The 27,796-nt window shown below is 38.4% G+C and overlaps 2 pseudogenes; both read left to right on the forward strand.

The window, feature by feature from the left end:
* Positions 1-1,834: 1,834 nt before the first annotated feature.
* On the forward strand, positions 1,835-14,139 carry LOC129647182 (olfactory receptor 1361-like; annotated as a pseudogene).
* Positions 14,140-17,933: 3,794 nt separating this feature from the next.
* LOC129647522 (olfactory receptor 12D1-like) lies at positions 17,934-18,901 on the forward strand (annotated as a pseudogene).
* Positions 18,902-27,796: the final 8,895 nt, after the last annotated feature.

Below are 27,796 nucleotides of genomic sequence, written 5' to 3' on the forward strand. Positions count from 1 at the left end.
TAAAATAGAGATAAATACAGGTAAGAATATAGGAGGATATTTTGAGGTTACGGACTGATCGTTCACAATGTTTACATTCACTTTTGTAGATCCAAAGAATTCGGTTCTAATCTTACTCACATGGTTCTCCAACTCTACCTTCTTTGGTCCAGTTTTGTTTCAGTGACAAAACAGTGACAATTCCAGTTTTGTTTATAAAAGAAAGTGTTTGGGGAGAAGGCATCTTAACCCTGAACTATCTCAGACCAGAATTTCTATGGATCAGAATTTTTTACATAATCTAACCTTCATAGAGACTAAACTATAGAGGAGCACATGGTTACCTACGGCTGCATGACACACTGTTACCCAAAATACAGACGTTTAAACACATTTAATTAAGCTGCATTATTCTGTGGTCCAGAAATTGGGAAGAGTACAGCAGGGAGGCACTAGCTCCATTTAATATATTTCAGGTCTCAAGTGAGATGACTTTATCAATAGATCTATGGAAATAATTTTATAAACTTCAATATATTTTAGGACAAAAGTTCAGAGCACTAAAAATAAAAGAACACATATGATATATTGTAGCTGTATATCAGTCTCTTCAAGTTATCCTTACATAAGGAGACAGAGCAGTGAATAGTAGAAGTTTTGCATTTTAAGTAATTTTTCTAAGTTACTTCCAAATCAATGTTAGGCTTCTGTTTAATTGTTAATTTTCATCCTCAGCCCTATCTATAGGAAACTATCTCAACAGAAAATTCCTCTAGGTTTTTCACTAATGAGTAACTTTGGGAACTGAGTCTCTAAGGCCAGAAAGATTTCTTTTGAGGCCAAACTCTTTCTGGTCCCAAGAGAAATGAAGATTGATAATGCTCAGCTCCTAAATGCATTGCCTTTAGCTGGTACATCAGAGTATTCCGAGGCCCTAAAATTCTTTGTTATTTCCCATCCACCTACCAATAACATTGGATAGAATGAATATTTCTTTTTTTTTATTTTATTTTTTTTTTAATTTTATTTTTAATCCTCAAACACTGTATTAGTTTTGCCAAACATCAAAACGAATCCGCCACAGGTATACATGTGCTCCACATCCTGAACCCTCCTCCCTCCTCCCTCCCTACACCATCCAACTGGGTCATTCCAGTGTACCAGCCCCAAGCATCCAGAATGAATACTTCTAAGGGCATCACTTACAGAGTAAAGGTTAGAGAAACCAGAGGCAAGGGTTGAAGATGTCATGTGGCAAATGAAGTAATGGGATCAGCTTTCAAAGTGGACCATAGAGAGTTCAAGTACTGTACTTGGTGGGCTACATAACATAGAAAGTCTCTTTTGATTTGTGTATCTGTTTCCAAGGCAGTATATAAATCAAACCAACTGAAAGAACATATCTTAAATGGTAAAAGTGCTATTGTAGAAATGTTTAGTTGGAAATTAAAATATATGTCTAGAGTTGGAAAAATAAGTTGAAATTAAAGGTATAATTAGAGAGCTATGTGTTTATAGATATATGAAGCACAAAAGACAGAAAAGAGGAGAGGTACAAAAGTGAATAAGAAGAAGGAAGAGCAGCAGGCAGCCAAGGAGACTGAAAACAAGTCTGCACTGGAAAGTGAGAGCTTGGTGGGTATTCTGAAAGCAAGGTTTTTTTGTTTTTGTTTTAAGTGTTCGAGGTAAGAAAAAAAGGATCAAGTTGTTAAGTGTTACTGAGAGGTCAAGTAATTTAAAGACTGAGAATTGAACTTTGATATTGACAAGAGTGAATTCAGTGGAATGGTAAAGGCAAAAGTTTAAAGTCAATTCAAGAGAAGATTAAAGGCAAACAGTTTGAAAGTAATTGGCAATGAGTAGTGGAGACACTGAGCTTTTTGAAGACTTTGCTCTAAAATCAGAGAAGTGGGCCATCATCTGGAGAAGGCTACGGGAACTCACCAGGTTTAGGGTATGTTCTATCTGAGGCCAAAATTTTAAAGATGGATAGAAAACCCTCATTACTTTGAGGTGTTGAAACAGTATTTAGGTAATTTCAGTATTAAGCCACACTTGTCTTGAGACCTAAGGTAAACCATATATTCTGTAGAGTTTTAAATATATATACATATATATAATAGTATAATCCTCTCATTTATACTATAATTGAGAGGTGGATATAATATAAACCTAGAGTTGGATATAATAACAGTGAGACTATTCAGTAACAGTCAAGAAGGCACAACCTGAGAGATTTGAAATGTGAGAATTACGGCCCTGTCTCAGCTGAAGAAGTAATATTCTAAAATGATAAGTGGAGAAGGAAATGGCAACCCATTCCAGTATTCTTGCCTGGAAAATCCCATGAACAGAGGAGCCTGGCATGCTACAGTCCATGGGGTCCCAAAGAGTGGGACACAACTGAGTGACTGAACTGAAAGAAATAAAGGAGTATAGGAAGACTTAATCTTGTAAAAGTGGGAAATCTTTCAGTTCTCAGTAAAAAAGGATAGAGAAAATGAAAGCAAAAAAAGAGTAATACAGATTATAAAAGAATGTATTTTGCTATATTTGAATTCTACACAGCACATTAATGACATCCACATCATGTGATGTTGAAAAATGATAGAAAAGCAAATTTTCATGTTCCGCCTCAGACCTCTTAAATCAGAACCTCTGGGTGGATCCCAGGAATCTGGGACTTCACTGACTCAGCAAATGATACTTAAGCATGCTAAGATTTCAGAATCTCTGTTCTCACATATTTTTAAATGCTTGGCTTGAAGAAGGAAAGTGTTAAGTCTCTTTATCCTGAGTCAGTTAACATTGGAACATTTAAAGTTTGTTAGAAACAAGGGAGAAATGATACTATCAGTGGAAAAGAAAATGTAACTGTGCCTATTACAAGATTCCTTATAAGACTTTGATTATAGATGCCACAGACTGCAAAAAATGTTGAAGATCATCTACCTTACACAACTCATTATTAACAGACACAAATAAAACTTTTATTCAGGTGTAATTGACTATTTCCAAGAAGCAGAGTTATAGCTCATCTCTTCACTGTAGTTGACACAAAGGGCATTTTCTCCTCTACTCACACATGAGAAATACATAGATGTCCTCATGTTTTGAGAGCAACTACTGAACAATATGGAGAAGGCAATGGCACCCCACTCCAGTACTCTTGCCTGGAAAATCCCATGGACGGAGGAGCCTGGTAGGCTGCAGACCATGGGGTCGCGAAGAGTCGGACACGACTGAGTGACTTCACTTTCACTTTTCCCTTTCATGCATTGGAGAAGAAAATGGCAACCCACTCCAGTGTTCTTGCCTGGAGAATCCCAGGGACAGGGGAGCCTGGTTGGCCACCGTCTACAGGGTCCCACAGAGTCGGACACGACTGAAGCGACTTAGCAGCAGCAGCAACTGAACAATAATCTTTGGAAACAACCATATACTCATGTCTTAGGTAGTGCTTAAAATATTTTAAAGAACCATCATCTCTACTGGGCTTCCCAGGGGGCACTAGTAGTAAAGAACCTGCCTGCAAATGCAGAAGATATACTGTATCTTCAATCTCTAGGTCAGGAGACCTCCTGGAAGAGGGCATGGCAACCCACTACATTCTTGCCTGGAGAATCCCATGGACAGAGGAGCCTGGCAGGCTACAATCCATAGGATTACAAAGAGTCAGACATGACCGAGCAACTTAGCATGCATGCACTCATGCATGGTCCCTACTCCCAGGAATTTATACTATAATTGAGAAAAGGAGAATGAATACTGCTGAGTAATGGAAAATCTTATCTCATTGATTCGAGGATGCAGATGCAGAAGTTCTTGGTAAAGAGGCACCAGTAGATATGTTTCATACATGATATTTTACATGTTTCAATGCCATTCTCCCAAATCATCCCACCCTCTCCCTCTCCCACAGAGTGCAAAAGACTATTCTATACATCAGTGTCTCTTTTGCTGTCTCGTATAAAGGGTTATTGTTACCATCTTTCTAAATTCCATATACATGCATTACTATACTGTTTTGGTGTTTTTTCTTTCTGGCTTACTTCACTCTGTATAATAGGCTCCAGTTTCATCCACCTCATTAGAACTGATTCAAATGTATTCTTTTTAATGGCTGAGTAATACTCCATTGTGTATATGTACCACTGCTTTCTTATCCATTCATCTGCTGATGGACATCTAGGATGCTTCCGGCTATTATAAACAGTGCTGTGATGAACATTGGGTTACACATGTTTCTTTCAATTCTGGTTTCCTCGGTGTGTATGCCCAGCAGTGGGATTGCTGGATCATAAGGAAGTTCTACTTCCAGTTTTGCAAGGAAGCTCCACACTGTTCTCCATAGTGGCTGTACTAGTTTGCATTCCCACCAACAGTGTAAGAGGGTTCCCTTTTCTCCACACCCTCTCCAGCATTTATTGCTTGTAGACTTTTGGATCGCAGCCATTCTGACTGGTGTGAAATGGTACCTCATAGTGGTTTTGATTTGCATTTCTCTGATAATGAGTGATATTGAGCATCTTTTCCTGTGTTTGTCAGCCATCTGAATGTCTTCTTTGGAGAAATGTCTATTTAGTTCTTTGGCCCATTTTTTGACTGGGTCATTTATTTTTCTGGAATTGAGCTGTAGGAGTTGCTTCTATATTTTTGAGATTAGTTGTTTGTCAGTTGCTTCATTTGCTATTATTTTCTCCCATTTTGAAGGCTGTCTTTTCATCTTGCTTATACTTTCCTTTGTTACACAGAAGCTTTTAATTTAAATTAGGTCCCCTTTGTTTATTTTTGCTTTTATTTCCAATATTCTGGGATGTGGGTCATAGAGGATCCTGCTGTGATGTATGTCGGAGAGTGTTTTGCCTATGTTCTCCTCTAGGAGTTTTATACCTTCTGGTCTTACGTTGAGACCTTTAATCCATTTTGAGTTTATTTTTGTGTATGGTGTTAGAGACTGTTCTAGTTTCGTTCTTTTACAAGTGGTTGACCAGTTTTCCCAGACCACTTTTTAAAGAGATTGTCTTTAATCCATTGTATGTTCTTGCCTATTTGTCAAGGATAAGGTGTCCATAGGTGCATGGATTTATCTCTGGGCTTTCTATTTTGATCTATATTTCTGTCTTTGTGCCAGTACCATACTGTCTTGATAACTGTGGCTTTGTAGTAGAGCCTGAAGTCAGGTAGGTTGATTCCTCCAGTTCCATTCTTCTTCCTCAAGATCGCTTTGACTATTCAAGGTTTTTTGTGTTTCCATACAAATTGTGAAATTATTTGTTCTAGCTCTGTGAAGAATACTGTTGGTAGCTTGATAGGGATTGCATTGAATCTATAGATTGCTTTGGGTGGTATACTCATTTTCACTATATTGATTCTTCCAATCCATGAACATGGTATATTTCTCCATCTGTTAGTGTCCTCTTTGATTTCTTTCACCAGTGTTTTATAGTTTTCTATATATAGGTCTTTCGTTTCTTTAGGTAGATATATTCCTAAGTATTTTATTCTTTCCGTTGCAATGGTGAATGGAATTGTTTCCTTAATTTCTCTTTCTGTTTTCTCATTATTAGTGTACAGGAATGCAAGGGATTTCTGGGTGTTGATTTTATATCCTGCAACTTTACTATAGTCATTGATTAGTTCTAGTAATTTTCTGGTGGAGTCTTTAGGGTTTTCTATGTAGAGGATCATGTCATCTGCAAATAGTGAGAGTTTTACTTCTTCTTTTCCAATTTGGATTCCTTTTATTTCTTTTTTTGCTCTGTTTGCTGTGGCCAAAACTTCCAAAACTATGTTGAATAGTAATGGTGAAAGTGCGCACCCTTGTCTTGTTCCTGACTTTAGAGGAAATGCTTTCAGTTTTTCACCACTGAGGATAATGTTTGCTGTGGGTTTGTCATATATAGCTTTTATTATGTTGAGGTATGTTCCTTCTATTCCTGCTTTCTGGAGAGATTTTATCATAAATGGATGTTGAATTTTGTCAAAGGCTTTCTCTGCATCTATTGAGATAATCATATGGTTTTTATTTTTCACTTTGTTAATGTGGTGTATTACATTGATTGATTTGCGGATATAGAAGAATCCTTGCCTCCCTGGGATAAAGCCCACTTGGTCATGGTGTATGATCTTTTTAATGTGTTGTTGGATTCTGATAGCTAGAATTTTGTTAAGGATTGTATCTATGTTCATCAGTGATATTGGCCTGTAGTTTTCTTTTTTTTTGTGGGATCTTTGTCAGGTTTTGGTATTAGGGTGATGGTGGCCTCATAGAATGAGTTTGGAAGTTTACCTTCCTCTGCAATTTTCTGGAAGAGTTTGAGTAGGATAGGTGTTAGCTCTTCTCTAAATTTTTTGTAGAATTCAGCTGTGAAGCCGTCTGGACCTGGGCTTTTGTTTGCTGGAAGATTTTTGATTACAGTTTCAATTTCCGTGCTTGTGATGGGTCTATTAAGATTTTCTATTTCTTCCTGGTCGAGTTTTGGAAAGTTGTACTTTTCTAAGAATTTGTCCATTTCTTCCACATTGTCCATTTTATTGGCATATAATTGTTGATAGTAGTCTCTTATGATCCTTTGTATTTCTGTGTTGTCTGTTGTGATTTCTCCATTTTCATTTCTAATTTTATTGATTTGATTTTTCTCCCTTTGTTTCTTGATGAGTCTGGTTAACGGTTTGTCAATTTTATTTATCCTTTCAAAGAACCAGCTTTTGGCTTTGTTGATTTTTGCTATGGTCTCTTTTGTTTCTTTTGCATTTATTTCTGCCCTAATTTTTAAGATTTCTTTCCTTCTACTAACCCTGGGGTTCTTCATTTCTTCCTTTTCTAGTTGCTTTAGGTGTAAAGTTAGGTTATTTATTTGACTTTTTTCTTGTTTCTTGAAATGTGCCTGTATTGCTATGAACTTTCCCCTTAGGACTGCTTTTACCGTGTCCCACAGGTTTTGGGTTGTTGTGTTTTCATTTTCATTCGTTTCTTTGCAAATTTTGATTTCTTTTTTGATTTCTTCTGTGATTTGTTGGTTATTCAGCAGCGTGTTGTTCAGCCTCCATATGTTGGATTTTTTAATAGTTTTTCGTCTGTAATTGAGATCTAATCTTACTGCACTGTGGTCAGAAAAGATGCTTGAAATGATTTCTATTTTTTTGAATTTACTAGCTAGCTTTATGGCCCAGGATGTGATCTATCCTGGAGAAGGTTCCATGTGCGCTTGAGAAGAAGGTGAAATTCATTGTTTTGGGATGAAATGTCCTATAGATATCAATTAGGTTAACTGGTCTATTGTATCATTTAAAGTTTGTGTTTCCTTGTTAATTTTCTGTTTAGTTGATCTATCCATAGGTGTGAGTGGGGTATTAAAGTCTCCCACTATTATTGTGTTATTGTTAATTTCTCCTTTCATACTTGTTAGCATTTGTCTTGCATATTGCGGTGCTCCCGTGTTGGGTACATATATATTTATAATTGTTATATCTTCTTCTTGGATTGATCTTTGATCATTATGTAGTGACCATCTTTGTCTCTTCTCACCGCCTTTGTTTTAAAGTCTATTTTATCTGATATGAGTATTGCTACTCCTGCTTTCTTTTGGTCCCTATTTGCATGGAAAATCTTTTTCCAGCCCTTCACTTTCAGTCTGTATGTGTCCCCTGTTTTGAGGTGGGTGTCTTGTAGACATCATATGTAGGGGTCTTGTTTTTGTATGCATTCAGCCAGTCTTTGTCTTTTGGTTGGGGCATTCAACCCATTTACGTTTACGGTAATTACTGATAAGTATGATCCCATTGCCATTTACTTTATTGTTTTGGGTTCGAATTTATACACCGTTTATGTGTTTCCTGTCTAGAGAATATCCTTTAGTATTTGTTGGAGAGCTGGTTTGGTGGTGCTGAATTCTCTCAGCTTTTGCTTGTCTGTAAAGCTTTTGATTTCTCCTTCATACTTGAATGAGATCCATGCTGGGTAGAATAATCTGGGCTGTAGGTTATTTTCTTTCATCACTTTAAGTATGTCTTGCCATTCCCTCCTGGCTTGAAGAGTTTCTATTGAAAGATCAGCTGTTATCCTTATGGGAATTCCCTTGTGTGTTATTTGTTGTTTTTCCCTTACTGCTTTTAATATTTGTTCTTTGTGTTTGATCTTTGTTAATTGGATTAATATGTGTTTTGGGGTGTTTCGCCTTGGGTTTATCCTGTTTGGGACTCTCTGGGTTTCTTGGACTTGGGTGATTATTTCCTTCCCCATTTTAGGGAAGTTTTCAACTATTATCTCCTCAAGTATTTTCTCATGGTCTTTCTTTTTGTCTTCTTCTTCTGGGACCCCTATGATTCGAATGTTGTAGCATTTAATATTGTCCTGGAGGTCTCTGAGATTGTCCTCATTTCTTTTAATTCGTTTTTCTTTTACCCTCCCTGATTCATTTATTTCTACCATTCTATCTTCTAATTCACTAATCCTATCTTCTGCCTCTGTTATTCTACTATTTGTTGCCTCCAGAGTGTTTTTAATTTCATTTATTGCATTATTCATTATATATTGACTCTTTTTTATTTCTTCTAGGTCCTTGTTAAACCTTTCTTGCATCTTCTCAATCCTTGCCTCCAGGCTATTTATCTATGATTCCATTTTGATTTCAAGATTTTGGATCAGTTTCACTATCATTATTCGGAATTCTTTATCAGGTAGATTCCCTATCTCTTCCTCTTTTGTTTGGTTTGGTGGGCATTTATCCTGTTCCTTTATCTGCTGGGTATTCCTCTGTCTCTTCATCTTGTTTAAATTGCTGAGTTTGGGGTGTCCTTTCTGTATTCTGGCAGTTTGTGGAGTTCTCTTTATTGTGGCATTTCCTCACTGTGTGTGGGTTTGTACAGGTGGCTTGTCAAGGTTTCCTGGTTAGGGAAGCTTGTGTCGGTGTTCTGGTGGGTGGAGCTGTATTTCTTCTCTCTGGAGTGCAATGAAGTGTCCAGTAATGAGTTATGAGATGTCTATGGTTTTGGGGTGACTTTGGGCAGCCTGTATCTTGAAGCTCAGGGCTGTGTTCCTTTGTTGCTGGAGAATTTGCTTGGTATGTCTTTCCCTGGAACTTGTTGGCCCTTGTGTGGTGCTTGGTTTCAGTGCAGGTATGGAGGTGTTTGATGAGCTCCTGTCAATTAATGTTCCCTGGAGTCAGGAGTTCTCTGGAGTCAGGGTTTGGACTTAAGCCTCCTGCTTCCAGTTATCGGTCTTATTTTTACAGTAGTTTCAAAACTTCTCCTTCTATACAGCACCATTGATAAAACATCTACGTTAAACATGAAAAGTTTCTCTACTGTGAGGGTCACTCAGAGAGGTTCACAGCGTTACATGGAGAAGAGAAGAGGGAAGAGGGAGTTAGAGGTGACCCAAATGAGATGAGGTGGAATCAGTAGTGGAGAGAGTGGGCTAGCCAGTAGTCACTTCCTTATGCGCACTCCACAACTGGACCGCTCAGAGATGTTCACGGAGTTATACAGAGAAGAGAAGGAGGAAGGAGACAGAGGTAGCCAGAAGGATAAAAGGGGGGAATGAAAAGGAGGGAGACAGATCCAGCCAGTAATCAGTTCCCTAAGTGTTCTCCACCGTCTGGAACACACAGAAATTCAAGAGAGGTAGAGTAGAGAGGGGTTAGGGAGGAGACACAGGCGACCTGGTGGAGAAAAAGGAGAGTCCAAAGGGAGAGAGAGCAGTCAAGCCAGTAATCTCGCTCCATAGTGAAAAATGGGTCCTGAAGATTGGGTTCTTAAAGGTACAAAATTGGTAACAAATACATAAAAGCAAAAATTAAAAATCTAGAGTAGAGTTTGGAATTTCAAGAATACGATGTTAAAGAAAAGAAGAAGGAAAAGAAAGAGAGAAAAAAACGAACAAAGAAAAACAAGCAAGGTCACGAAAATTATAAAGAAAATACAGGTACAAAATTGATAACTAATACCAAACAGCAAAAATTAAAAATCTAGAGTATAGTTTGGAATTTCAAAAATACAATGTTAAAAAAAGAAGAAGAAAAAGAAGAAAAATAAAGAGAGAAAACAAACAAACAAACAAAAACAAACAATGTTGCAAAAATTATAAAGAAAATACAGGTACAAAATTGATATCAAATACCAAAAAGCATAAATTAAAAATCTAGAGTAGAGTTTGGAATTTCAGATATACAATGTTATATAAAAGAAGAAGATAAAGAAACAGAGGGAAAAAAAAGTCACAGAAATTATAAAAAAAACTATAGGTACAAAATTGATAACATATACCAAAAAGCTAAAATTAAAAATCTAGAGTAGAGTTTGGAATTTCAAAAGTACAATGTTAAAGAAAAGAAGAAAAAAAAAAAAAAAACAAGGTCAAAAAATTATTAAATATATATATATATATGAAGTTTGCTGAAGAAGAAAAAAATAGGGTCTTTTTTTTTTTTGCAAAGTAATAGGCTATAAAAGTGAAAGTTAAAGGAACAATAGAGGACTTAAAATTTTTTTAAAAAAATTAAAAAAAGAAAGAAAGAATGATCGTAAAAATAGTAAAATTATATCTAGGACTTTCTCTGGTTTTGTTGTGAGTATTGTGGGTTCAGTTCATTTTTGGCTAGTTCCTTGGTCCGACTTATATTTCTCAAGATCTATAGGCCCCTTCCTATGTAGTCCGTAGTAACCACAGGGTTTTAATCTATTGCCTGTAGCTTTCAAGGCGTTTCCCTCTGTTATAGCTTCTTCTGTTTGCTGGTCTCTTCAGTGTCTGGTTTCCGTCCTGACACAAAGGGGACGGTGGAGGACACTTTTTTTTATTTTTTATTTTTTTTTTAGGTTCACTTGTTCAGTCGCGCTGTGGGGAGGGAGGGAGGGATGCTGAAAACAAATAACATTGGCATGCGCTCGCAGTGCCTCAGCCACACTGGGTCTGCCCCCGCTCACAGCGCATGTAGCCTCCCTGCCCACACTGCTCGGGCTCTAGGTTGTTCCACCGGGAACAATCCGAGGACGGCCCTGGGCAGCATGCACCTCCCAGGTCCAAGCCGCTCAGGTTCAGGCACTTGGGTAGTCCTCAGAGGTGCAGACTCGGTTGGGCCTGCGTTTTGTGCTCTTTCCAGGTCCGAGCAGCTCAGGTGATGAGGTGTTAGGCGAGCGCCAATGCTGCGACTTACCGCCTCCCGCCACTCGGTTATCTGGGTGTAAAACCGGCGCACCTTCTCAGGCAGATGTTGACAGTCCAGACCCCCAAGAAGTTTTAGTTAGCACAGAAGCCTGCTTACAGTTTTATAGATAATGTCTCTCTGGGGCTGCAATCGCCCCCTTCCAGCTCTGGCTGCCTGTCACCGGAGGAAGAAGGTCTGCAGCTGGCTATCTCTGTTCAGTCCTTTGTTCCGTGCGCAGGCCTGGCAGTGTCTTAGGTTAGGGCTGGCTTTTCGCGTGGTAGATATCCCACAGTCTGGTTTCCTATCCCAAATTATTTCGCTTAGATAGCGCTCAGGGTATTTAGGCCAGATTCTTACTCTAAGCAATACAGCCCACGCCGTGCCTCCCTGCCCAGCCCCCGCTTGCTAATGGCGTGTGCAGGCGTCTGCACTGCTTCTCCGCTGGGGGAGTTACCGTAGGGCTTGCAATCTGCGAGTTTTAATTGTTTATTTATTTTTTCTCCATGTTATGTTGCCCTCTGTGCTTCCAAAGCTCGGCACAGATTCAGCAGTGAGAAGGTTTCCTGGTGTTTGGAAACTTCTCTCTTTTTAAGACTCCCTTCCCGGGATGGAACTCCGTCCCTCCCTCTTTTGTCTCTTTTTTTGTCTTTTATATTTTTTCCTACCTCCTTTCGAAGAGTTGGGTTGCTTTTCTGGGTGCCTGATATCCTCTGCTGGCATTCAGAAGTTGTTTTGTGGAATTTACTCAATGTTTAAATGCTCTTTTGATGAATTTGTGGGGGATAAAGTGTTCTCCCCGTCCTACTCCTCTGCCATCTTGGCTCCTCCCTGGAAACTTCTCTCTTTTTAAGACTCCCTTCCAGGGACAGAGTTCTATCCCTCCCTCTTTTGTCTCTTTTTTTGTCTTTTATATTTTATCCTACCAGCAGACAATGGGCTTTTTAAGACTCCCTTCCAGGGACAGAGTTCTATCCCTCCCTCTTTTGTCTCTTTTCTTGTCTTTTATATTTTTTCCTACCAGCAGACAATGGGCTGCTTTTCTGGGTACCTGATGGCCTCTGCTGGCTTTCAGAAGTTGTTTTGTGGAATTTACTCGGCGTTTGAAAGTTCTTTTGATGAATTTGTGGGGGAGAAAGTGGTCTCCCCGTCCTATTCCTCTGCCATCTTAGCTCCTCCCTTGTAGACTTTTTAATGGTGGGCATTCTTACTCAAGTAAGGTGGTACCTCATTGTAGTTTTGATTTGCATTTCTTTAATAATTAGCAATACTGAGCATCTTTTCATGCACCTATTTCCCATTTGTATGTAGAGACTCACTTTTTAAACAATGAAGTGACATGATGAGATCTTCTTTTTTGAAAAGACCATAGTATGGAGAATGTATTGGATGGGGCTTGAGCCTTGTGAAAACAGTTAGGAGGATACTGAATGTGTAGGTGGGTAGGTATTTATTGAGCCCCTTCTATGTATCAGGCATTAAGCTAGATACTGAAACACAGCCTCTGCCTTAAAAGATTCATGATCCTGTGAGGAAAACAGATTAACAAGCAAGTAGTTAAATCACCAATTATACAAAGTATCATTAGAAAACTCTTTACACTTTAATACCTCCAGGGAATCTCTGTTGTTTCTCTCATTCTCTTACCTTGCTGTCTCCTTAATTTGACCATCTTTTGTGAGGTACACTTCTTGTCTTCCCCCACTGTTATTTTGTTTATCCATTCTTCCCATTGGTAGTATAAGTAAAACCTATTGCCAAGAGAAAGGATCCAAGGTTTTATCCATCTGCAGCTAACTGAGTGGGAGAAGGCAATGGCATCCCACTCCAGTACTCTTGCCTGGAAAATCCTATGGACAGAGGAGCCTGGTAGGCTGCAGTCCATGGGGTCGCTAAGAGTCGGACACGGTTGAGCAGCTTCACTTTCACTTTTTACTTTCATGCATTGGAGAAGGAAATGGCAACCCACTCCAGTGTTCTTGTCAGAGAATCCCAGGGACGGGGGAGCCTGGTGGGCTGCCATCTATGGGGTTGCACAGAGTCGGACACGACTGAAGTGATTTAGCAGCAGCAGCAGCAGCTAACTGAGTGAATCCTCTTTATGCTGATTCTTTTCTTGTAGCCCAAGACCAGAAATGAACCACAGCAAGAACCCTTTGTCCTCTCAGGACTGTCCAGTGACCCAGACAAACCACAACTCCTCTTTGGTCTCTTCCTGGCCCTCTACTTGCTGAGTCTCTTAGGAAACTCACCACCGCTGCTGGCTATTGTTGTTGACATCCACTTCCACACTCCCATGTACTTCCTCAGCCAGCTCTCCCTGGTCGACCTCTGCTTCACTACCACCACAGCCCCCAAAACGCTAGAGGCACTGTGGACCAGCAGCGGATTGATCTTCTCTGAGTGTCTGGCCCAATTAAATTTTTTTGCACTTTTTGCTAATGGACAGTCTGTTTTTGACGGCCACAGCGATCAGCCACTATGCTGCCATCTGCCATCCTCTGCACTACCCATGCCTAATGACTCCTTACAGATGTGGGCTGCTGGTGGGTGGGTCATGGGGAGTGGCCCATTCTGACTTTTTGATCCAAACCTTGATGCTAACCCAACTATCATTCTATACTAATCTCAAAATTCCCCACTTTGGGGAGATTTCAGCCCACTCTAAAGGTTTTCCTGCTCTGATACCCACCTCAATGAGGACCTGATGATGGTTCTGACAGGACTCTTAGGAATCAGCCCTCTCCTCTGCATCGTAAGCTCCTATGCCCATATTTTCCTTGTTGTAGCTTAGGTCCCCTCAGCACAGGGCAAAAAGAAAGCCCTGGCCACATGCAGCTCCCACCTCTCCATGGTCATCCTTTCATATAGCTCGTTCTTTGCCACCTACCTGAAGTCCCTGTCAGCTTCTCATGCCTCTGGGGAGCTGGGTGCTGCTATCATGTATGCCCTGGTAACCCCCACTCTCAATCCTTTCATTTATAGTCTAAGATATAAGGATGTAAAGAGTTCCTGAAGTGTTCATGGCATTAGGAATAATCCCATAAACAAGTGTTTTGGGGAAAAAAAAAACCACACTCTCCACCACCACACTGATAAACACCAAGTCAGTTAACACCAAGGCCATTGCACAGTATGTTATGCTATAGTGTAAAGAGCACTAAATAGAAATTAGAACTAGTTTCTAGAACCCTCTTTAACTGCTAGATTTCAGTTTATATATTATCTATATTATTATATCAATATATATCAGTAATATGTCAAAGTGAAATTGTTAGTCACTCAGTTGTGTCTGATTCTTTGTGACCCCATGGACTGTAGCTCATCAGGCTCCTCTGTCCATGGAATTCTCCAGGCAAGAATACTGGAGTGAGTTGCCATTCCCTTCTCCAGAGGATCTTTCTGACCCAAGGATTGAATCTGGGTTTCCTGCATTTGTAGGCAGATTCTTTGCAGTCTGAGCCACTAGGGAAGCCCATTTCAGGTTGTGGTGGTTTAGTCACTAAGTCATGCCGGACTGTTGCAACCCCATGGGCTGTAGCCCTCCAGGCTCCTCTGTCTATGGTATTCTCCAGGCAAGAATACTGGAGGTGGTTGCCATTTCCTTCTCATGTATATATGAATACCATATATATTATATTATAATATAAATAATTAGGTATATTAGCTAAAAATAGTATACTTAAGAGTGGATTGGATGAGCTGTTCTTTAAAGTTGACTTATAACACTAATAGTATTGAAACTTAGTCATCTGTTCTCATCATTACCACCATTTTGACCATCATTTCCACAGCTATCACTGGTTTAATAATGAAGATTCTCACCATCAGTTTTACTATAGTCAGTATCATCTTTTTGTCATTAGCATCATCTTACAAATTACCATCTTCAGTTCTTTCCCCATCAATACTGCCAGTACCATCATCGTGGATAAGAGGGTAGAAACTGGTTCTATGCGTTTTTTTTATTTTTAATGCCTCATTTTTCAGAATCTTCTATTTCTTTGTGTTTTCATGCTATGTTGATAATTGTGGGAAGTATCATAATGGCATGATGGATATCTTTTATTAAAATGTCTTCATACATTTGAGAATATAATAAATATTTACATTTGGAATACATGATTCAATTGTTCATATAACATAATACATACACAATGTCTAAAACTTTCTTTAAATTTTTCCAGAAAATAAGGAATGCTAGATATTTGGCACAATATTGGCAAAATGTTGATGTCAAAGCAAGATAATAGCTACAGGAAAGTTTTTACACCACTGTCTGTATTTTTCTGAATGTTTTAAATTTTATACATTAAACATTAAAATGAAAAAGTAAAGTGCATTCAGCTTTAAATATTTTTTAAAATATCAATGTCTTTAGATACAGCAATCAACCCATAAAGAATGTATCAAGGTAAATTCTGAATATAAATAATACTTTTATAGGAAAAAAATTGACTACAACTAAAACTTCCTAGTGATAAATGTTTATTTATATGGAATTCTCCAGACCAGAATACTGGAGTGGGTAGCCTTTCCCTTCTCCAGGGTATCTTCCCAATCCAGGGATCAAACCCAGGTGTCCTGCATTGCAGGCAGATTCTTTACCAGCTGAGGACACTAATTTAAGAAAGCATTACAATATCAAACTACAATGCAAAACCCACGATTACTTTTGCCCCAAAGATACAGCAGGGCTTCCCCCAATGGCCCAGCAGGTAAAGAACCTGCCTGCAATGCAGGAAACACAGCTTTGAGCCCTAGGTCAGGAAGACCCCTGGAGAAGGGCATGACAACCCGCTCCAGTATTCTTGCTGGGAAAATCCCATGGACAGAGGAGACTGCTGGGTCCAATGGGGCCTGAAGGGTCAGATGTGACTTGAGCAACTGAACCCAAAGGATACAGCAAGAAGTGAAGGTACTTTGGAGAGACCAGCCTCATTCTCTTAGAGAGAAATATGAATTTTGGTAATCCCAAAATTAAAGAAAATATTTTAACGTTATCACTAACACTGAAGAGACAGATTTAGAAAGAACAAAAGCAATACTACTTCTCCCTCTTCCTTTTTTTTTTTTTTCATAGAATCACAGTAATAAATTAGTAGAATATTTAAAAGATAATCATCTTTCTGTATGGATCCATGGGATATGACTGGCCCTCATTCCTTAACTGTCATTGCCCAATTTCCTAGTATTTTATACAAAGTTTTTCCAGGGAAGTCCCCAAGACAAGAAAGAATATCCCTCTGTCCCAGGAAATGAAAGGTAATTTAAGAATTCCTGAAGCTCTTGAAACTGTACTGTCTATGGTTCTGAAACTGAGAGAGAAAGATAATAAGGAAAGAAAACAGGACCAATGAAAAAAATAGAACTCAAGATAGGAATCCTCCAAGGAGAATTTTCTTATATTGCAAGTATAGAAAGGTAGCTTGTTTATTCTTTCAACAATCCTCCCTCACCCCAGGGACACTCTCTCACAGGGTTTGTATATCTAAAGATCTGTGGATCATAAAAGACAGGCAAAATTTTAGAAAAAAGAGGTTTCAGATGATGAAGATCTTATACTGTAATTCCAAAATAAATGATCACATCAAATACATTTCTACTCTATTTTTTCATAATTTTTTCTACTATTTACTTTTCAGGAATGTCAACCTGAGACGCCTTCTTAACTGTGGATTTGAACAGTCAATCAGGTAGGAGAATGAACCAGGAGACATGCTGGAGAGTTGCCCATATTCTCTGTCTTCCTGCCTGTATTAAATTTACATGCCAAGGATTTAGAGCTGAATTCCTATCTTATGATGGATATTGTGTTTGTGGATTTTGAAGACTTTTTACTAGCTACATTTTTATTGCCGTATTTCTAGACATTTTTCAAAGTAAGTATATAGTTGATAAATATTCAGGATGCAGTGGAATAAGTATTTAGTACAGAAAGTCTGATTGCTCTTTTCTTTAAATGTTAGGAAAAAGTTTTTCACCCCAAGTGAATTTTTGATACAATTTTGTTTTGCGAGTAGAGAACCAAACACAATGCTTGGCATGTGTGTTTCATAAGCAGGAATGATAAAGTTCAACCATATACAATATATAGATGGCTACTGAGGAAAGTTACTCTTAATTCCTTAGAGCCAGCCTTCAACAAACGTGTATTAACATTAAATAATTTCTCAAAATTCTCACTACATTTAACCTGATAATCTCATGGGATTTTTAGAAATGTTCCCTCCTAAATTCACTTTTTTATTCTAGTCATATCATATCTTTGTCTTCTCCTTTCATGGGTTTCCTAAATATTGAATGATTCTTTTTAATAGAAAGCACTCTAATATTTACATCTCTATTCATAGTTCTTTATAGCTCTTATTATTCCCTCAATGTCAATTTTTCTTAGGTTAAAAACCCTTCAAATGATTTTGCACTAAGTCAAGAGACAATAGTGTGGTGGAGAGCTTAATAATTTCCCCTCTGTTAAAACTTAGGATGATGAAAGACAAGTCTTTATCAGAAAAGATGGTAGGCTGGCAATTGGCTCTGAATTCTTAGAAAAAAGAAAAGATTTTCTCTTGAAAAGATGTATGTGTGTGTATATGTGTGTGTATATATATATATATTTATTTAAAAAGATATGGCAAATAAAAAACAAACGTGTTTGAGTAACAGTCCATAAACAGCATATAATGTTAATATTTAATAATCTAGTGATCCAAATATTGTAGAATCTGTGATGCTGAGATTATTTAAAACATCACTACTCTCCCTCAAAATATTATTGTCTAAATAGGAAAATCCTCAGCTGTGGGACACTGGTTCCCATCAGAGATAGCATTCCATATGTTATTTTCTCTTTTCTTTCAAGTGATGCTGAATCAAACCTCAGTCACTGAATTTCTCCTCCTGGGAGTGACAGACATCCAAGAACTGCAGCCTGTTCTCTTTGTGGTTTTCCTTGCAATTTACATTGCCAGCTTGGCTGGAAATGGAGCCATCCTGATGGTTGTCATCTCTGATTCAAGACTTCATTCTCCTATGTAATTTTTCCTGGGAAACCTGTCATGTCTGGATATCTGCTACTCCACAGTGACTCTGCCAAAGATGCTGGAGAACTTCCTCTCTACACACAAAGCAATTTCTTTCTTGGGATGCATAAGCCAGCTTCATTTTTTCCATTTCCTGGGCAGCACTGAGTCCATGTTGCTGGCCGTGATGGGTTTTGACCGCTTTATGGCTATCTGCAAACCACTTCATTATACTCTTATTGTGAATCATCAAGTCTGTACCCAGATGGCTGTCACTGTCTGGATCATTGGTTTTTTCTATGCCCTGCTGCACTCAGCAATGACCTCTCACTTAAACTTCTGTGGTTCCAACCATATCCATCACTTCTTCTGTGATGTTAAGCCATTGCTGGAGTTGGCCTGTGGAAACACTGACCTCAATGAGTGGCTGCTCAATACTGTCACAGGCACCATTGCCATGAGCTCATTCTTTCTAACATTCCTGTCCTATTTCTATATTATTATCTATCTTTTCTTCAAGACCCATTCTTGCAGCACGCTTCATAAAGCACTGTCTACGTGTGCCTCCCATTTCTTGGTAGTTGTTCTTTTCTTCGTCCCTGTTGTTTTTATTTACATTCATCCTGCCTCAAGTAGCTCCATGGACCAGGATCAGATCATTGCCGTATGTACAGTGTGGTCACTCCCGTACTAAATTCACTGATCTATACTTTGAGGAACAAGGAAGTAAAAGGGGCCTTAAGGAGGGTGATGTGAAGGAGGCTCTGACTTGGAGATATCTGAAGAACTCTTCAGAGGCATAAATAAACAGGTAATGAGAAACTAGAGATAGCGAGTTTATACTGCTTCTCAAATTGTTTACTCTTTGTAAAACAGAGTGCATGTGTGCTAAGTTGCTTCAGTTGTGTCTGACTCTTTGCGACCCTTGGACTGTAGCTTATCGGGATCCTTTGTCCATGGGATTCTCCAGGCAAGAATACTGGAGTGGGTAGCCATTTCCTCCTCTGGGGGTCTTCCCGACTCAGGGATTGAACCCACATCTCTTATGTCTCCTACATTAGTAAGTGGGTTCTTTACCACTAGTCCCACCTGAGAAGCCTATAAAACAGACGGAATAGTATAAAGAAAAAATAAAAGAAAAAGCCCAGTAATTTGTGTTAAACAGTGCATTCCTAGGGAATATAAGGGAAATTTGAATAAATGTACACTATTCATGGAATCTTAAAGTTGAATTTGTTTGGGAGATATTGGTTGATACAACTGATCTGTCATGTTTGTGCTCTTAAATAAAATCCGGTACAGAAATTTGCCTCAGATACTCATACATTGTATAGCTGGAAAGCGCTTAGGCTAATTTATCTGTGTGTTTCCTGCAAGTAAACATATTATAATGTGAACAATAAAATTATTATGCCATTATATTTTAAGGATTTGAATTTAGGATCATGGGCACAAATGGAAAAGTAAATATTAACTCACACATGAGTGAAAGGACATTTTTAATCAGTATGTCGTGATTTCTTTTTCTCTAAGCGGGGAGGCAAGTACTTAAAACAAATTTTGCTGTTACTTCTACTTAACAGAGATAAAGTAACCAATGGTTTATCTAAAGAGTTTTGTGAACTCTGACTGCAAAGATGTATTATAAGTCAACTGACAACCTGTCAAAGATTACTGTAAAATATTGGTAAAAGTATAGTCAGTTTGAAAAAAATCTCAGGAATACATTTCCAGCTTTTTTTTTTTTTTTCAGTATATAGTAGCCTTTATTGAAATAAACATGGTATGTTTCTCCATTTATTTATATCTTAATTATTTAAAATCCATCAAAGAGGTTTTTTTTTTTAATTTTATTTTATTTTTAAACTTTACATAACTGTATTAGATTTGCCAAATATCAAAATTAATCCGCCACAGGTATACATGTGTTCCCCATCCTGAACCCTCCTCCCTCCTCCCTCCCCATTCCATCCCTCTGGGTCGTCCCAGTGCACCAGCCCCAAGCATCCAGTATCGTGCATCGAACCTGGACTGGCAACTCATTTCATACATGATATTTTACATGTTTCAATGCCATTCTCCCCAATCTTCCCACCCTCTCCCTCTCCCACAGAGTCCATAAGACTGTTCTATACATCAGTGTCTCTTTTGCTGTCTCGTACACAGGGTTATTGTTACCATCTTTCTAAATTCCATATATATGCGTTAGTATACTGTATTGGTGTTTTTCTTTCTGGCTTACTTCACTCTGTATAATAGGCTCCAGTTTCATCCACCTCATTAGAACTGATTCAAATGTATTCTTTTTAATGGCTGAATAATACTCCATTGTGTATATGTACCATAGCTTTCTTATCCATTCATCTGCTGATGGACATCTAGGTTGCTTCCATGTCCTGGCTATTATAAACAGTGCTGCGATGAACATTGGGGTACACGTGTCTCTTTCCCTTCTGGTTTCCTCAGTGTGTATGCCCAGCAGTGGGATTGCTGGATCATAAGGCAGTTCTATTTCCAGTTTTTTAAGGAATCTCCACACTGTTCTCCATAGTGGCTGTACTAGTTTGCATTCCCACCAACACTGTAAGAGGGTTCCCTTTTCTCCACACCCTCTCCAGCATTTATGACTTGTAGACTTTTGGATCGCAGCCATTCTGACTGGTGTGAAATGGTACCTCATAGTGGTTTTGATTTGCATTTCTCTGATAATGAGTGATGTTGAGCATCTTTTCATGTGTTTGTTAGCCATCTGGATGTCTTCTTTGGAGAAATGTCTATTTAGTTCTTTGGCCCATTTTTTGATTGGGTCATTTATTTTTCTGGAGTTGAGCTGTAGGAGTTGCTTGTATATTCTCGAGATTAGTTGTTTGTCAGTTGCTTCATTTGCTATTATCTTCTCCCATTCTGAAGGCTGTCTTTTCACCTTGCTAATAGTTTCCTTTGATGTGCAGAAGCTTTTAAGGTTAATTAGGTCCCATTTGTTTATTTTTGCTTTTATTTCCAATATACTGGGAGGTGGGTCATAGAGAATCCTGCTGTGATGTATGTCAGAGAGTGTTTTGCCTATGTTCTCCTCTAGGAGTTTTATAGTTTCTGGTCTTACGTTTAGATCTTTAATCCATTTTGAGTTTATTTTTGTGTATGGTGTTAGAAAGTGTTCTAGTTTCATTCTTTTACAAGTGGTTGACCAGAGTTCCCAGCACCACTTGTTAAAGAGACTGTCTTTAATCCATTGTATATTCTTGCCTCCTTTGTCGAAGATAAGGTGTCCATATGTGCGTGGATTTATCTCTGGGCTTTCTATTTTGTTCCATTGATCTATATTTCTGTCTTTGTGCCAGTACCATACTGTCTTGATAACTGTGGCTTTGTAGTAGAGCCTGAAGTCAGGTAGGTTGATTCCTCCAGTTCCATTCTTCTTTCTCAAGATCGCTTTGGCTATTCGAGGTTTTTTGTTTTTCCATACAAATTGTGAAATTATTTGTTCTAGCTCTGTGAAGAATGCTGTTGGTAGCTTGATAGGGATTGCATTGAATCTATAGATTGCTTTGGGTAGTATACTCATTTTCACTACATTGATTCTTCCAATCCATGAACATGGTATATTTCTCCATCTGTTAGTGTCCTCTTTGATTTCTTTCACCAGTGTTTTATAGTTTTCTATATATAGGTCTTTAGATTCTTTAGGTAGATATATTCCTAAGTATTTTATTCTTTCCGTTGCAATGGTGAATGGAATTGTTTCCTTAATTTCTCTTTCTGTTTTCTCATTATTAGTGTATAGGAATGCAAGGGATTTCTGGGTGTTGATTTTATATCCTGCAACTTTACTATAGTCATTGATTAGTTCTAGTAATTTTCTGGTGGAGTCTTTAGGGTTTTCTATGTAGAGGATCATGTCATCTGCAAACAGTGAGAGCTTTACTTCTTCTTTTCCAATTTGGATTCCTTTTATTTCTTTTTCTGTTCTGATTGCTGTGGCCAAAACTTCCAAAACTATGTTGAATAGTAATGGTGAAAGTGGGCACCCTTGTCTTGTTCCTGACTTTAGAGGAAATGCTTTCAATTTTTCACCATTGAGGATAATGTTTGCTGTGGGTTTGTCATATATAGCTTTGATTATGTTGAGGTATGTTCCTTCTATTCCTGCTTTCTGGAGAGTTTTGATCATAAATGGATGTTGAATTTTGTCAAAGGCTTTCTCTGCATCTATTGAGATAATCATATGGTTTTTATTTTTCAATTTGTTAATGTGGTGTATTACATTGATTGATTTGCGGATATTGAAGAATCCTTGCATCCCTGGGATAAAGCCCACTTGGTCATGGTGTATGATCTTTTTAATGTGTTGTTGGATTCTGATTGCTAGAATTTTGTTAAGGATTTTTGCATCTATGTTCATCAGTGATATTGGCCTGTAGTTTTCTTTTTTTGTGGGATCTTTGTCAGGTTTTGGTATTAGGGTGATGGTGGCCTCATAGAATGAGTTTGGAAGTTTACCTTCCTCTGCAATTTTCTGGAAGAGTTTGAGCAGGATTGGTGTTAGCTCTTCTCTAAATTTTTGGTAGAATTCAGCTGTGAAGCCGTCTGGACCTGGGCTTTTGTTTGCTGGAAGATTTTTGATTACAGTTTCAATTTCCGTGCTTGTGATGGGTCTGTTAAGATTTTCTATTTCTTCCTGATCGAGTTTTGGAAAGTTGTACTTTTGTAAGAATTTGTCCATTTCTTCCATGTTATCCATTTTATTGGCATATAATTGTTGATAGTAGTCTCTTATGATCCTTTGTATTTCTGTGTTGTCTGTTGTGATCTCTCCATTTTCATTTCTAATTTTATTGATTTGATTTTTCTCCCTTTGTTTCTTGATGAGTCTGGCGAATGGTTTGTCAATTTTATTTATCCTTTCAAAGAACCAGCTTTTGGCTTTGTTGATTTTTGCTATGGTCTCTTTTGTTTCTTTTGCATTTATTTCTGCTCTAATTTTTAAGATTTCTTTCCTTCTACTAACCCTGGGGTTCTTCATTTCTTCCTTTTCTAGTTGCTTTAGGTGTAGAGTTAGGTTATTTATTTGACTTTTTTCTTGTTTCTTGAGGTGTGTCTGTATTGCTATAAACTTTCCCCTTAGAACTGCTTTTACCGTGTCCCACAGGTTTTGGGTTGTTGTGTTTTCATTTTCATTCGTTTCTATGCAAATTTTGATTTCTTTTTTGATTTCTTCTGTGATTTGTTGGTTATTCAGCAGCGTGTTGTTCAGCCTCCATATGTTGGATTTTTTAATAGTTTTTCTCCTGTAATTGAGATCTAATCTTACTGCATTGTGGTCAGAAAAGATGCTTGGAATGATTTCTATTGTTTTGAATTTACCAAGGCTAGCTTTATGGCCCAGGATGTGATCTATCCTGGAGAAGGTTCCATGTGCGCTTGAGAAGAAGGTGAAATTCATTGTTTTGGGATGAAATGTCCTATAGATATCAATTAGGTCTAACTGGTCTATTGTATCATTTAAAGTTTGTGTTTCCTTGTTAATTTTCTGTTTAGTTGATCTATCCATAGGTGTGAGTGGGGTATTAAAGTCTCCCACTATTATTGTGTTATTGTTAATTTCTTCTTTCATACTTGTTAGCATTTGTCTTACATACTGCGGTGCTCCCGTGTTGGGTGCATATATATTTATAATTGTTATATCTTCTTCTTGGATTGATCCTTTGATCATTATGTAGTGACCATCTTTGTCTCTTTTCACAGTCTTTGTTTTAAAGTCTATTTTATCTGATATGAGTATTGCTACTCCTGCTTTCTTTTGGTCCCTATTCGCATGGAAAATCTTTTTCCAGCCCTTCACTTTCAGTCTGTATGTGTCCCCTGTTTTGAGGTGGGTCTCTTGTAGACAACATATGCAGGGGTCTTGTTTTTGTATCCATTCAGCCAGTCTTTGTCTTTTGGTTGGGGCATTCAACCCATTTACGTTTAAGGTAATTACTGATAAGTATGACCCCGTTGCCATTTACTTTATTGTTTTGGGTTCGAATTTATACACAATTTTTGTGTTTCCTGTCTAGAGAATATCCTTTAGTATTTGTTGGAGAGCTGGTTTGGTGGTGCAGAATTCTCTCAGCTTTTGCTTGTCTGAAAAGCTTTTGATTTCTCCTTCATACTTGAATGAGATCCTTGCTGGGTACAATAATCTGGGCTGTAGGTTCTTTTCTTTCATCATTTTAAGTATGTCTTGCCATTCCCTCCTGGCTTGAAGAGTTTCTATTGAAAGATCAGCTGTTATCCTTATGGGAATTCCCTTGTGTGTTATTTGTTGTTTTTCCCTTGCTGCTTTTAATATTTGTTCTTTGTGTTTGATCTTTGTTAATTTGATTACTATGTGTCTTGGGGTGTTTCGCCTTGGGTTTATCCTGTTTGGGACTCTCTGGGTTTCTTGGACTTGGGTGATTATTTCCTTCCCCATTTTAGGGAAGTTTTCAACTATTATCTCCTCAAGTATTTTCTCATGGTCTTTCTTTTTGTCTTCTTCTTCTGGGATCCCTATGATTCGAATGTTGTAGCGTTTAATATTGTCCTGGAGGTCTCTGAGATTGTCCTCATTTCTTTTAATTCGTTTTTCTTTTATCCTCTCTGATTCATTTATTTCTACCATTCTATCTTCTAATTCACTAATCCTATCTTCTGCCTCTGTTATTCTACTATTTGTTGCCTCCAGAGTGTTTTTAATTTCACTTATTGCATTATTCATTATATATTGACTCTTTTTTATTTCTTCTAAGTCCTTGTTAAACCTTTCTTGCATCTTCTCAATCCTTGCCTCCAGGCTATTTATCTGTGATTCCATTTTGATTTCAAGATTTTGGATCAATTTCACTATCATTATTCGGAATTCTTTATCAGGTAGATTCCCTATCTCTTCCTCTTTTGTTTGGTTTGGTGGGCATTTATCCTGTTCCTTTATCTGCTGGCTATTCCTCTGTCTCTTCATCTTGTTTAAATTGCTGAGTTTGGGGTGTCCTTTCTGTATTCTGGCAGTTTGTGGAGTTCTCTTTATAGTGGCGTTTCCTTGCTGTGTGTGGGTTTGTACAGGTGGCTTGTCAAGGTTTCCTGGTTAGGGAAGCTTGTGTCGGTGTTCTGGTGGGTGGAGCTGTATTTCTTCTCTCTGGAGTGCAATGAAGTGTCCAGTAATGAGTTATGAGATGTCTATGGTTTTGGGGTGACTTTGGGCAGCCTGTATCTTGAAGCTCAGGGCTGTGTTCCTTTGTTGCTGGAGAATTTGCTTGTTATGTCTTTCCCTGGAACTTGTTGGCCCTTGTGTGGTGCTTGGTTTCAGTGTCGGTATGGAGGCGTTTGATGAGCTCCTGTCAATTAATGTTCCTTGGAGTCAGGAGTTCCCTGGAGTCAGGGTTTGGACTTAAGCCTCCTGCTTCCAGTTATCGGTCTTAATTTTACAGTAGTTTCAAAACTTCTCCTTCTGTACAGCACCACTGATAAAACATCTACGTTAAAGATGAAAAGTTTCTCTACTGTGAGGGTCACTCAGAGAGGTTCACAGCGTTACATGGAGAAGAGAAGAGGGAGGAGGGAGTTAGAGGTGACCCAAATGAGATGAGGTGGAATCTATAGTGGAGAGAGTGGGATAGCCAGTAGTCACTTCCTTATGTGCACTCCACAACTGGACCGCTCAGAGATGTTCACGGAGTTATACAGGGAAGAGAAGAAGGAGGCAGGAGACAGAGGTGGCCAGAAGGATAAAAGGGGGAAATGAAAAGGAGGGAGACAGATCCAGCCAGTAATCAGTTCCTTAAGTGTTCTCCACCGTCTGGAACACACAGAAATTCACAGAGTTGGGTAGAGTAGAGAGGGGTTAGGGAGGAGATACAGGTGACCTGGTGGAGAAAATGGAGAGTCCAAAGGGAGAGAGAGCAGTCAAGCCAGTAATCTCGTACACTAGTGAAAAATGGGTCCTGAAGATTGGGTTCTTAAAGGTACAAAATTGGTAACAAATACATAAAAACAAAAATTAGAAACCTAGAGTAGAGTTTGGAATTTCAAAAATGTGATGTTAATGAAAAGAAGAAGGAAAAGAAAGAGAGAAAAAACGAATAAAGAAAAACAAACAAGGTCGTGAAAGTAATAAAGAAACTACAGGTACAAAATTGATAACTAATACCAAAAAGCAAAAATTAAAAATCTAGAGTAGAGTTTGGAATTTCAAAAATACAACGTTAAAAAAAAAAAAAAAAGAAGAAGAAGAAAAATAAAGAGAGAAAACAAACAAACCAACAAAAACCATGTCGCAAAAATTATAAAGAAAATACAGGTACAAAATTGATATCAAATACCAAAAAGCATAAATTAAAAATCTTGAGTAGAGTTTGGAATTGCAGATATACGATGTTATATAAAAGAAGAAAAGAAAGAAACAGAGGAAAAAAAAAGTCACAGAAATTATGAAAAAAACTATAGGTACAAAATTGATAACATATATCAAAAGGCTAAAATTAAAAATCTAGAGTAGAATTTGGAATTTCAAAAATACAATGTTAAAGAAAAGAAGAAAAAGAAAAAAGAAAAAAGAAAAAAAAAAAAACACGGTCAAAAAATTATAAAATATATATATGAAGTTTGCTGAAGAAGAAAAAAAAATAGGGTCTTTTTTTTTTTTGCAAAGTAATAGTTATAATAGTGAAAATTAAAGGACAATAGAGGACTTAAAAAAAAATTTTTTTTAATTAAAAAAAAAAAAAGGAAAGAAAGATTGATCGTAAAAATAGTAAAAATATATCTAGGTCTTTCTCTGGTTTTGGTGTGAGTATTGTGGGTTCAGTTCATTTTTGGCAGTTCCTTAGTCCGACTTATATTTCTCAAGATCTATAGGCCCCTTCCTATGTAATCCGTAGTAACCACAGGGTTTGAATCTATGGCCTGTAGCTTCCAAGGCGTTTCCCTCTGTTATAGCTTCTTCTGTTTGCTGGTCTCTTCAGTGTCTGGTTCCCGCCCTGACACAAAGGGGATGGTTGAGGACACTATTTTTTTTTTTTTTTTTTTTTTAATTTAGGCTCACTTGTTCAGCCGCGCTGTGGGGAGGGAGGGAGGGATGCTGCAAACAGATAACACCGGCGTGCGCTCGCAGTGCCTCAGCCACACTGGGTCTGCCCCCGCTCATGGCGCGTGTAGCCTCCCTGCCCACACTGCTTGAGCTCTAGGTTGTTCCGCCGGGAACAATCAGAGGCCGGCCCTGGGCTGAGCTCCCAGGTCCAAGCCGCTCAGGTTCAGGCACTCGGGTAGTCCTCAGAGGCGCAGACTCGGTTGGGCCTGCGTTTTGTGTTCTTCCCAGATCCGAGCAGCTCAGGTGATGAGGTGTTTGGCGGGCGCCAATGCTGCGACTTATCGCCTCCCCGCCACTCGGTTATCTGGGTGTAAAACCGGCGCACCTTCTCAGGCAGATGTTGACCATCCAGACCCCCAAGAAGTTTTAGTTAGCAAAGAAGCCTGCTTACAGTTTTATAGATAGTGTCTCTCTGGGGCTGCGATTGCCCCCTTCCGGCTCTGGCTGCCTGTCACCGGAGGGGGAAGGTCTGCAGCCGGCTATCTCTGTTCAGTCCTTTGTTCTGTGCGTGGGCCTGGCGGTGTCTTAGGTTAGGGCTGGCTTTT

This window comes from Bubalus kerabau, chromosome 3 (assembly GCF_029407905.1).
Source record: "Bubalus kerabau isolate K-KA32 ecotype Philippines breed swamp buffalo chromosome 3, PCC_UOA_SB_1v2, whole genome shotgun sequence".
NCBI lineage: Eukaryota > Metazoa > Chordata > Mammalia > Artiodactyla > Bovidae > Bubalus > Bubalus kerabau.